This window comes from Schistocerca piceifrons, chromosome 6 (assembly GCF_021461385.2).
Source record: "Schistocerca piceifrons isolate TAMUIC-IGC-003096 chromosome 6, iqSchPice1.1, whole genome shotgun sequence".
Taxonomy (NCBI): domain Eukaryota; kingdom Metazoa; phylum Arthropoda; class Insecta; order Orthoptera; family Acrididae; genus Schistocerca; species Schistocerca piceifrons.
The window spans coordinates 139,126,481-139,138,655 of NC_060143.1; the positions used below are offsets into that span (position 1 = coordinate 139,126,481).

Here is a 12,175-nt window from a genome sequence, read left to right on the forward strand (position 1 = left end):
AAACTAGAAGAGGATTCCACTTCCACCTTGAATAAGAAATCAGGGTCTCAGTAAGTGATGCAAAAAGCCTGTTAAAAGCATTTCATAAGAAACAAATGACTAACATGAAGCCACAAGTTCCCAGGCCACGTTCTCAGTTCAAGATCCATAAAATTAATCACCCGGTTAATCCAACTGTGAACAGTATTAGCACTGGGTACCATTAATTAGCTAGGTTTGTTTATGAACGGATTAAAAAAATCATATATCTTCCAAAATGATTGTAGCAAATAGATCTTGGTGAATAAAATTAAAAACTTGGACTGGAACCAAGAGACAAAATTAATATCATTTAATGTTACTAATTTGTACACTAATGTACCACTTCAAACAAAACTAGAAATTGTGCAGAAAAATCTGTGTGCTTTTAAAAAATCCTTATACAGTTACTGAGAGTGGTAGTTAAATTCAACTATTTTGAATTTAATGAAAAACTTTTAACTACCATATGGGCTTACAATGGGTAACCTGTTAGCAGGTCTTCTAGCAGGCATTTTTATAAATTCACTAGAAGAGAAATTTTTCCAAAGTTATGCTGCCTCAGAATTAGGCATTCAGTTGTACTCTAGGTATGTAAATGATATTTTGATTATATACAATGGAACTAATGAAAGGGTTAAACAAATCTTTGAAATATTTCATAATCTTCATGAGGAAATTAGTTTCACTGGTGAGTTACAAAATGAAAAACAAGACCTAAATTATTTGGATCTAAATTTTGCTGTAGTAGATGATAAAATAACTTCTGATGTCTCCCATTAGGCAATGAGTACTGGTCAGATAGTGTCTTCAGATTCAACACAGTCAGTCCCAAAAGACAGTTTTATTTTAATCACTTATTCATCACTGTCTAGTCACACAGCACTTAGGTAATGTATTGTATAGGATTCAATGAGTGTTGATTAAAAAGTGTGACTGCAAAGTTGTTTTCTTCGCAAATAATAGTTATTTAATCCATAATTTAAAAAATTCAAATGAACCTTTACGTATTTCAGGAGTTTACAAAATTACTTGTGGTAGATGCCTGGCATCTTGCATCAGATGAACTGGTGGGGCTTTTAACAGAAGCTATAAGGAACAATTGCTAGGGAAGAAAAGTACTAATGTTCAACATTCTACTTTCGCAGAGCATTTATTAATATCGGGACATAATCCAAAGGAGCAGGTGGAATGATAGTTCTACATACAGAGAAGAAAGGGTGGAAACTTGATGTGTTGGAAGAACTTGAGATCTTTAGACATGTGGTCAGTAATGATGGCCTCATCTTAAACAGATAACTAGTTATGAAACAAAAGTTTCTTTAATTCCTTTAAGCCACTGCTCATAACTATATGCTGCTTTGGTTCATGTTTCCATTTACTTTCATTCAGAAACATTGTTTATCCCTTTCCTTTATCAACTCTCTACTTCCTTACTTCTTTACTGATAGCACGCCAGATGGCATTGAATACCACATTCTGTTTAGCAGATTTTGTGTAAAGCCTATCTCCCCCTTGTTGCTCATTGTCACATCATGATAAAATCCTGCTACTGTATGTTCTCTATTCTCAGCACATATTTGTAATTAACCATTTTATTCATGAAACTTCCTGATAGATCAACACTGTGTGCTTGACTTTTGCCTTTTGCAGGAAAGTGCTTTACTGACCAATGAGAGCAGGCCTTGCAAGTGTCATAAGAGAGCCTCTGTGAAGTCTGGAATTTAGTAGACAAGGTCCTGGAAGAAGTAAAGCTGTGAGGATGGATTGTGATTCATGCTTGGGTAGCTCAGTAGGTAGAGCACTTGCTCGAGAAAGACAATGGTCCTGAGTTCGAGTCTCAGTCCAGCACACAGTTTTAATCTGCCAAGAAATTTCATATCATCATACACTCTGCTGCAGAGCAAACATTTCATACTGGTAATTTATTCATTTTTGCTACATATGTCGTAGTAATTTTTATAAAAAAAATTTTTTTTCTTTGTTTTATAGTACATACTATTTATTTTGTTTAAAATGTTTAAATATGTTCCATATTGATATATTACTGTAACAGTTGCATATTCAATACAGTTGAGTGTTTATCATGCTACTAGCATCCAGTAAGTAGCATCCTCTACACCATGTTTACCTGGCATTGTAACTACACTGAAGTGCCAAAGAAACTATTATAGGCATGCATATTCGAATACAAAGATATGTAAACAGGCAGAATACGGTGCTGTGGTCTGCAACACCTATATAAGACAGCAAGTGTCTGGTACAGTTGTTAGATTGATTACTACTGCTACAATTGCAGATTATCAAGATTTAAGTGAGTTTGAATGTGGTGCTATAGTGGCACACGAGCAATGTGACGCAGCATCTCTGAGGTAGTGATGAACTGGGGTTCTTCCCATATGACCATTTCACGAGTGTACCATGAATATCAGGAATCTGGTAAAACATCAAATCTCTGAGATCACTGCAGTCACAAAAAGATCCTACAAGAACGGGACCAACAATAACTAAAGAGAGTCATTCAACATGACATGAGTGCAACCATTCTGCAAACTGCTGCAGATTTCAGTGCTGGGCCATCAACAAGTGTCAGCATGTGAACCATTCAATGAAACATCATCAATATGGGCTTTTGGAGCCAAAGGCCCACTCATGTATCCTTGATGACTGCACAACACAAAGCTTTATGCATCACCTAGGCCCATCAACACTGACAATGGACTGTTGATGACTGGAAACAAGCTGCCTGGTTGGATGAATCTCGTTTCAAATTATATCAAGCAAATGGATGTGTACGGATAAGGAGACAACCTCATGAGTCCATGGACCCTGCATGTCAGCAGGAGACTTTTCAAGCTGGTAGAGGCTCTTTATGGTGTGGGACATGACCAGTTGGAGTGATATGGGACCCCTGATGTATCTAGATATGACTCTGACATGTGAGACGTACATAAGCACCCTGTATTATCACCTACATCCATTCATGACCATTGTGCATTCCGACAGACTTGGGCAATTCCAGCAAGACAATGCAACAGCCCACACATTCAGAATTGCTACAAAGTGGCTCCAGGAACACTCTTCTGAGTTTAAACACTTCTGCTGGCCACCAAACTCCCCAGACACAAACATTATTGAGCATATCTGGGATGCCTTGCAATGTGCTGTTCAGAAGACACCTCCATCCCCTTGTTCTCTTATAGATTTATAGACAGCTCTGCAGGATTCCTGGTGTCAATTCCCTACAGAACTACTTCAGACATTAGTCGAGTCCACGCCATGTCATGCTGCGGCACTTTTGCATGCTCGTGAGGGCCATACACAATATTAGGCAGGTATACCAGTTTCTTTGGCTCTTCAGTGTAGTTGTCACACATTCAGTCCAATGTCTGCTCTTTAACAAGCTGTACCTGTGTGACATTTTTACTGTTCCTGGAGGAGGACTTTATTCCATATTTTCTGTTGTTTGACTTGAGCTCCTTAATTCATTACATATGTTTTCAATTTTAATGTCATGTAATCTATGTAAGCGACACTTTTATTCCATGCTCTCATTTTGAATGTTGTCAATTATTAAGTATTTTATATGTTTATTTTATAATATGTTTAAAATATTATAGGTGATTTTTCTTCTCAGGAAGATACCCTTAGTGGTAAACTTAGTGATATTGGTCAAGGTTTTTACATTAAACTTATGCATCCAGTTGGCTACATACTTTATATACTGAAAATTTATTTATGGTTCCTGCTGTCAGTCATGTTTAAAATTGTGCAATGGAAGAACTCTATGCTGAGCTTTTCCCACAATGATGGCAGCCACATCAGTACAGTGTTGTGTCAGGGTTGTTGCATTACTGCGTTGTCTGTCATCTATTTGGTTATCACATATTACAGGCCTCTTCACTATTGTACAGGTATTTTCACAGAGACAAGGATGATTACAGTAACAAACCTAATAAATTATAATCACTGTAGTGAGCCGCCAGAGACCATGTGTCCCTCATATTAAAATATTCAGAAGGTATCCCTGAACAGCCTCTGAAAGTTTGTCAGTGGAGTTTTTCACCCAGTATATGTATTGAAAAATTTCAATTTCAGAGAGCATTTCAAATATTTTTGATACAGACTGACATAATGACACTCAACTTTTTTACAACTGTTATAGTTAATGATGTTTTTTATTTAGTTGCTATTCTTTTAGCTGTACCTTGAAGTGCCAGTTAGCTCCAAGTAGCACAAATTTTGGGGCACATCTTTTATGGAGTACAGCTCTTATAGGGTTCCCAGGGGCTCAACTAGCTGATCACAAGGGAGTCATATGGACCTACACACAATCATCACATTTTGATGCTTACAATGAAGGGAACTCAACAGTGCTCGAACCTTCACTATCAAATCCCTACCTCTGTACATTTCTATTATGCTTTGATGTTTCATTAACTGATGTTCAGTTTTAATGTTTTGATACTGTTAATGGTACTCCTTTGTTACTGGCATTGGCCATTCTGTTCACTGTAGCAAAGGCACATTAAATTTGTGAAAGTGTTGCTAGAGTTCACTAAAGCCTGCGTCACATAGGATGGTGCTTCCGTGCATAGAGGGGGAGCAGAAAGGAAGTGCGAGGGGATGAGAACTGCACGTGCCCAGCAGCAGAGAGTGAGCAAACAAAGTCCACATTGCTGAACTGCACTGCTGTGGATAACAGTCAGGCTCATTTGAATACAGTACATTGCATTATACATGCTGACACAGCTTTGTGATGACGTGAAGTACGATTTTTCTCAAAATGACATTAAAACCCCTTGCAATAATTACCATTTATTGTGATTTGAACAGCATTATAAGTAAAAATTTAATACACAACAAAATTAACTTGAAGCACAAACCGAAATCATTACATTTGCTTGACAACTGCTTCTGCTCAATACAATTTTTAAAAATGTGTAACGTGTGTGTGTGTGTGTGTGTGTGTGTGTGTGTGTGTGTGTGTGTGTGTGTGTGTGTGTTTGACAACAGTTAAGTGCAATCACTGCATGTAAAAAAGAATTATGGTAGAAAAGACTAATGTTAAAGACTATCATAAAAATGGTCAGTAAGTTGTCATATTTTTTGTTGTTAATGGGCATTATGAGTGTAAACTAACACATTCGATATGACAGTGAGAGAACGCATTTATAATCCATTGAACAAGCAAAAAATTAATCATCATCTGTGGATAACTCCAGGGAATCTGACCGATAACATCAAAAACCACCGATATCTCAACAGGTAACATTTGCTGTCATTTTAAGGTCTTACCCAGTTCATGCCTTGAAAATGACAGAGGTTTACAACATGGTGGGAGAAGTGTAACTTCTCCTTGGGCAATATGTAGAACATTATAGTCTGCATAATTAAAAGGTTACAAAGTCCTAATCAAAAAGGCTACGAAGTCCTCATTATTATGTATGCAACTGATATGTTGACACACACATTTTTTAAACCACAAGTCTTTAAAACTAAGAAATATTATTACTTTGTTCCAAAGTCTACATCACAATACCATCATCACTTCTATTTGAGTCTGTTTCTGAACAATCTGATTTTAAATTTACGATGGCAGGTTCAAGGCTTATATCCATCATCATATCCCTGTCAAATTCTTCTTGTGGAGCTTTTCAGCATGCTACACAGTCTGTGCCCACACTACAGGTGGGATGTTGTTTGTTGTCTCATTGTCTATTGCCTCATGCACAAGCGATTCACTGTATGTTATCCTGAATGTTTTGTTTTTTTTCCCACATAGCCTTAAAATCCTTTGCCTAAATTAATTCCATGGGGCACATAGGTAAACAAAAAACTGTGTGATCCCATTCACATGCAAGGAAGTCAAGTTTGTACGTTCTGTCATGCAACTTGTATAGTATAAATTAACAAGCTGCAGGAGATCGGCACGAGTCTGGTTTATACGGTGCTTAATATTGTTATTTTTAAGCTGGGGAAAAATATCCACTTTTCTGGTGTTTCTACTTGATTTTTTTTTTCTATAAGAGTTGAATTATAACTGGCAATGACTGACTTCGAAGCAAGGTATGACAAGAATTTTGAATCACGTCATGAAACTGACAGCATTCATTGCCAAATTGTAATCACTGCTGTTTTTCTTGCACATAAATACAAGTTTATTCTCAGAAATAAAACCAGAAGAAGAGTCAGCATGCAGAATAATTATCCAAGAACCTATCCCTATGAGAACTTTAAAACTGCTAGTACCACCACTCATTTTCCAGCAGATTTCTTGGAATGATTCTAATTGACCCATGTTTCATCAAGGAAATACACTGTTGAACCACCTCCTTCTCTTGTATCATGAATCTTTATATCAGATATAGTTCATGCTGCAACTAGGTCACTTCTTTGAACTAAAAACTTTCTTCTTAACATATCTGGAACCAACATCTCTTAAAATTCTTTACCTTGGTGAAGCACTTACCACTGAAGCCTGGATAACTGTAACATGTTTTTGTTACATCGGGCATTCTTCATCCACATGGAGCACTTTAAACATTGTTGTTAAAACTATCCATTTGTGTTACAGGTTCCTTACGATTTCGATGCTTTCCAGGCGACACGAAACCATCTCTTTCTATGGTTCCTACAGCTCTGACACTTTCCTTTACAGTTCTCTTAGCCAACACCACATGGTTCACAAGTTTGTACTTGTGTTTTCCAATATCAACAGTAGGAGACCTGCTTTTAAACTCACATTTGAAAATGTTATAAATGGGGAAATAATCTGCCTTGCCTGCTTATGAAGCACTTCACGTTTATTGTTGTCACCTGACTTTTTTAATCTCACTTGAACATTTACAAGACACACATTCACAGCTATACTGCTGCAAGAAAAAAAAACAAAAAAATTGATAGTTGAATGAATAATTCGATTGTCTCGAAGTGCGGCAACAGTGCAGTATGTAGGAGCGAGATTCTCGCTCTCAAGCTATAACTCTCTGATAGCTGCTCGGAAAGAGAATGAATATTATTGGCCGCCAGTGGCTAGCGGAGGGGGATGCACAGAATGACTGAAAATTGGGCCGCCTTCTTACATGACGCGAGCAACAGTATACAGTAACATTTGAGTGTCACTATCTAGTGAGAATTTCATGAGGGGTTAGTAAAAATAAGAGTATGAGAGATGTGTTATTACTTTCAGTTGCAAACAAATTCCTTGCTTGCTACTTGGATTTGCTTCATAAAGAATGTTATTTATGATAATTTTACTACCATTACTTCAGGAACATTTTGATGGTTTTTGCAGTACATGCACTCAATAAAACTGCCAAAAACCTGTATCTTGAGACATAACTGATGGGGAAAAATAGGTAGGCCTCTCCAGCACTTGAGATTCGACCATAATGGTAACAGATTAACAGACTTCCCCAATTCAGAAATCACAAGCCACATGTGGATTTGATATTACTTAAATTTTTATCAAATAACTCTTTGCCATAGCTACATCATAATCAGCAGGAAGTCTAAGACAGCACCTAATACTTCCTCCTAATTTATTAATGTGGGTATTAATTTCTTCACCTATGAAGGTGAAATAAATATGCCAGAATTTGAATCAACAACAGCTGCCAACATGAGTAACTTAGAGGTAGATATCCTCAGTGTAGCAAAGTACCTTAAATCACTTGATAAAGTTAAGTCCTCCAGTACAGACTGTATACCAATAAGATTCCTTTCAGAGTATGCTGATACAATATCGCCATACTTAGCAGTCATATACAACCACTCGCTCAATAAAAGATCCATACATGAAGACTGGGAAGTTGCACAGGTCACACCAACACTGAAGAACAGAAATAGAAGTAATTTGCTGAATTACAGACCCATATCACTGTCGTCAATTTGCATTAGGATTTTCGAACATATACTGTGTTTGAACATTATTAATTACCTTGAAGAAAACAGTCTGTTGATAAATAGTCAGCATGGATTCAGAAAAATCAGGCTTGTGAAATGCAACTAGTTCTTTATTTACATGATATGAGGAGTGTTCCTGAAAAGGGATCCCAAATTGATTCCGTATTTCTAGATTTCCTAAATGCTTTTGACACTGTTGCTCACAAATGAACTCTAATCATATTGTAAGCCTCAGTTGTGGAATGGATTCGTGACTTACTGTACGAAAGACCACAGTCCATAATTTGTAACTGACGGAAAGTCAGTGAGTAAAACAGAAATGATACTTATGTTCCACAAGGTAGTTTTACAGGCTCTCTGCTGTTCCTAATCATATAAATGATTTAGGAGACAATTTGAGCAGCCCTCCTAGATGGTTTGCAGATGACGCTGTCATTTACCATCTAGTAAAGACATCAGAAGATCAAAATCAACTGCTAAATGATTTAGACAAGATATCTGTATGTTGCAAAAAGTGGCAACTGACTCGAAATAATGAAAAGTGTGAGGTCATCCACATGAGTACTACAAGGAGTGCATTAAATTATGGTTACATAGTAAATCAGTCAAATCTAAAGACTGTTAGTTCAATAAATACCTATGGCTTACAATGATGAACAACTTAAAATGGAACACTCATATAGATAACTTTATGGGGCAGGTGAACCTAAGACTGTGTTTTATTGGCAGAACACTTACCAGGAATCCCCTGAGTGCGAGATTGCAAAAGGCCAATTATGTTTACAGTTTTCGATGCCCCACATATTGTGTACCATGCAACCACAACATTGCCTGCTAATAGCAACAGGGGGTGGAAATGGAGGTATCCAATGGCGAGCACAGCATGAGGCTACAGAGCATAGTTGAACTGCTTAGTCAAAGAGTAACTCAACAGTACTACAGAGCCAGTGGTATTGATACAAAGCAGAGCAATGGCAATGATAGGCAGAGCAACATTGCATTATACTACAGCAACAGTTGCCAAAACTGACGTTTCATCACCAAGGAATCCAAGGAATTTCACAAAGTGGAAAATAAGTGGTAGATAAAATATTAGTGTTCCTGCACGATTAGTCAGTGGAATGTGTGGTGCTGTATATGCTTGACTGTGTGGACAATGTACAGAGGAGTGCAATGACGACGATACATGCTTAATAAGTGAAAGTAATATTAAAACAGGTGTCAAGCCATGTAGATCATCATTCTTGTGGGACAGTGAGCCACAAATCATGTCTCCAGTGAAACGTAGTCAAGGACAATCAAATTGTCCAAGGAGCAGATGCTAAACATAATTAAGTGCATGAAAGATCATACACAACATAGTGAAAAAACAATTATGAACAGATTTCGAATAAGTCCATAGCAATGTGACCGTGTAGTGCATACAAAAAACTATGGATATACACAGAAAAATAAGGTGCATTTGTTACAAAAACTGGTGTTCACGCATCTCAAGAATGCTTGATACAATTTACAGGATGTGTGTGATAGTGACCTGCTATGTTACTCGCATCAGATTGCACATGACATAGGTTACAGTAATTTCAAAGGAGGCACTGGATGGTTGCATAACTTCAAACAGTGCTATAGAATTGGAAGATGTAAGATAATGAAATTTCAAACAAAGCATGACCTTGACAATGCACAGCAAGCTGCAAAATTGGCCCAAATATTTGTAGATGAGATAAACAAGCTTATCCCATCATTTAGTAGGGAATTTATTTTTAACTTCAACCAATCAGGATTTTAAGAGGAAATATATGTAAAAGGAACCCTGGAAATTAGAGGTATCAAGAGAGTTGTGTCAAGATCAGCTAACATCAATGCCTTAGTGTTATTCACATACAATTATGCAGCCTGAGAATCTGAATGGTAAATTGGCTTGAAAGTTATTTATTGTGTGTGAGAAGATGGAGATGCTCTGCCCCCTATGATTCTTTCTCATGTGCGTGATCTTGCAATGGCAGTACGGAATATTTATGTCACAGCAAGCAAGAATTGGAAAATGGGCATAAGAGAACTACAGCTATGGTATGAGTACCATTATCTGCCATTAGCTGGTCAAAATAATTTGAATTGCTTGATACCTGGCCTACGTATAAAAATCATACTCCATTAGAGCAAACTATCCTTCCTGAAAAGTGTAAGATGTTGCAGCTCATACCAACTACAACCACTGGATAAATTCAGCCTCTAGATGTTTGTTTTTCCATGCCTACACAAGATATTATCACAATATCTGCAGCTATGCCTTAATGGATAGCCAGTTTCACGATAAGCTCCATGACCGACTGTTTCACATTCAGTTGCATGCCATCAGGTACACCCTCCGATTACACCAATATGATTCTATGTGCATTCTTTAAGAGTGGATATCTAGCTGAATGTCCTGCACGGTTTGTAACTTCCAAGGAGTTGCCTTCAATCCTGATGGTGCATAACTTTGTGACCACTGTGGTGTGCCATCTTTTATTCCCTGTTCATGCACTGGTGCAAGTTAATGGTTTGTTTTCAACATTTATTGAATGTCAACAGTGTCCATTTTCTGAACGTGAAGTGTAATACATACATCCCATAGAATGTTGATTTCTGCACCTCTCAGTCACTTATTTTCTGTCATCCTGTTGATGCACATTAGCAGCTAATGTTTTTTCTGTCATAATAGTTAACACAACACTTTCAGATGAGCCTTACTAAAGATTTAACTTGTGAATCATCTTCACATTAGCCGTAAGTGATTTATGGTAATCATGAAAAACATAAATCTGAATGGCCGGAGGAGGATTTGAACCCCAGTTCTCCTGAGGCAGAGTCAACTCTCGCCATTTTTCTACTTTGCTTGATTAGTATGGCAATGAATTGAAAGTTTTTTCTACATTGGCTGCTGACAGCATACATTGAGACTTACAAGCTGGTGTTTCTGGAATCCATGTCAGATGCCTATTTAAAGGTAATTTTGTCTCAAGTATATCATTATGTTTGAACTCAGAATATATTCTAGAATTTTCCAGAAACAGAGATGAATGGTTAAGATGGTAATTTTGAGAATATAGGCTACCACTTTTCTTGTAGAAGACTGCAACCTTTTCTCTTTTCTATTCATTAAGAACAGTTTTATACACAAGAGTCTAGTTAAGAATGAAGGTAATTCACTTGCAAATTATATTTGACTGATGTGGCAGTGGAATGTTGGCAACAGTATTTGGTTTCATTCATGAAGTAATATTTGGAGACAAAATTTGAAATTTCAACTTACATTTTGCTTTTGTCTGCCTAAGTGTTTGTGCCATTTCAGAGTATGTGGGTGTGGACAGAATAGCCATAAAATTTACCTCTTAATTTGAAAAGTGTACACCAGTTGCACCACAAAAAATTAACACTTACCTTAGGTTACGGTGATGGTGGTTGTGGTACAACAGCTGATGATGGCAAATGCAGAGAACAGAAAGGATTGCCAGAAGAAACAGGAAGATTATAATTTAAAGTACTATTACCTGCAGAGTTCAGTTGCCTGAGACTGCAGTCGTGTGTGTGAGATACATTTTCGTGAATATGTGTGTGTGTGTGTGTGTGTGTGTGTGTGTGTGTGTGTGTGTGTGTGTGTGTGTGTGTGTGTGTGTGTGGGCGCGTGCGTGCGTGCGTATGTCTATCTATGGTTGACAATAGCTGTAATGGCTGAAAGCTATAAGAGAGTCTTTTTGTTGTGCCTATCTGTGACTCAGCATCTCTGCTATATGGTGAGTAGCAACTTTCCTCTCATAACACTGATAATATCTAATGACATTGAGATGGCTGACAAAAAACTTGCTGGACTGATTCGTGGATATTGCTCATCAGTCTGCGACTATCATGAGATTGTTTAGTTGGCATGATAGCATTATGGAGATGCTCATCAAACTCCAGTGGCAGACACTACAAGAGAGGCACTGTGCGGCATGGAGAAGCTTACTGTAGGAATTCTGCGAGAGTACATTTCAGAAAGGGTTGGACAACGTATACTTCATGTCACATACATCTCACGAAATGACCACAACCAGAAAATTTGAGAAATTAAAGATAATATTGAGGTCAGATGACAATCATTATTCCCATGTGCCATTCTGGAATGGAACAAGGGAAGGGGGTATCAGTTAGTGGTGCCAGAAATACCCTCCACCACACATCATCAAGTGATTTATGGAGTATAGATGTAGATGCAGAAGTTATTAGA

The 12,175-nt window shown here is 37.4% G+C and overlaps 1 protein-coding gene across 4 annotated transcripts in view; it reads right to left on the minus strand.

Moving 5' to 3' along the window:
• LOC124802542 (collagen alpha-1(IX) chain-like) overlaps positions 1 to 12,175 on the minus strand; it is a 403,811-nt gene that overhangs the window by 57,776 nt on the left and 333,860 nt on the right. The gene's annotated exons all lie outside the window — the stretch shown is intronic.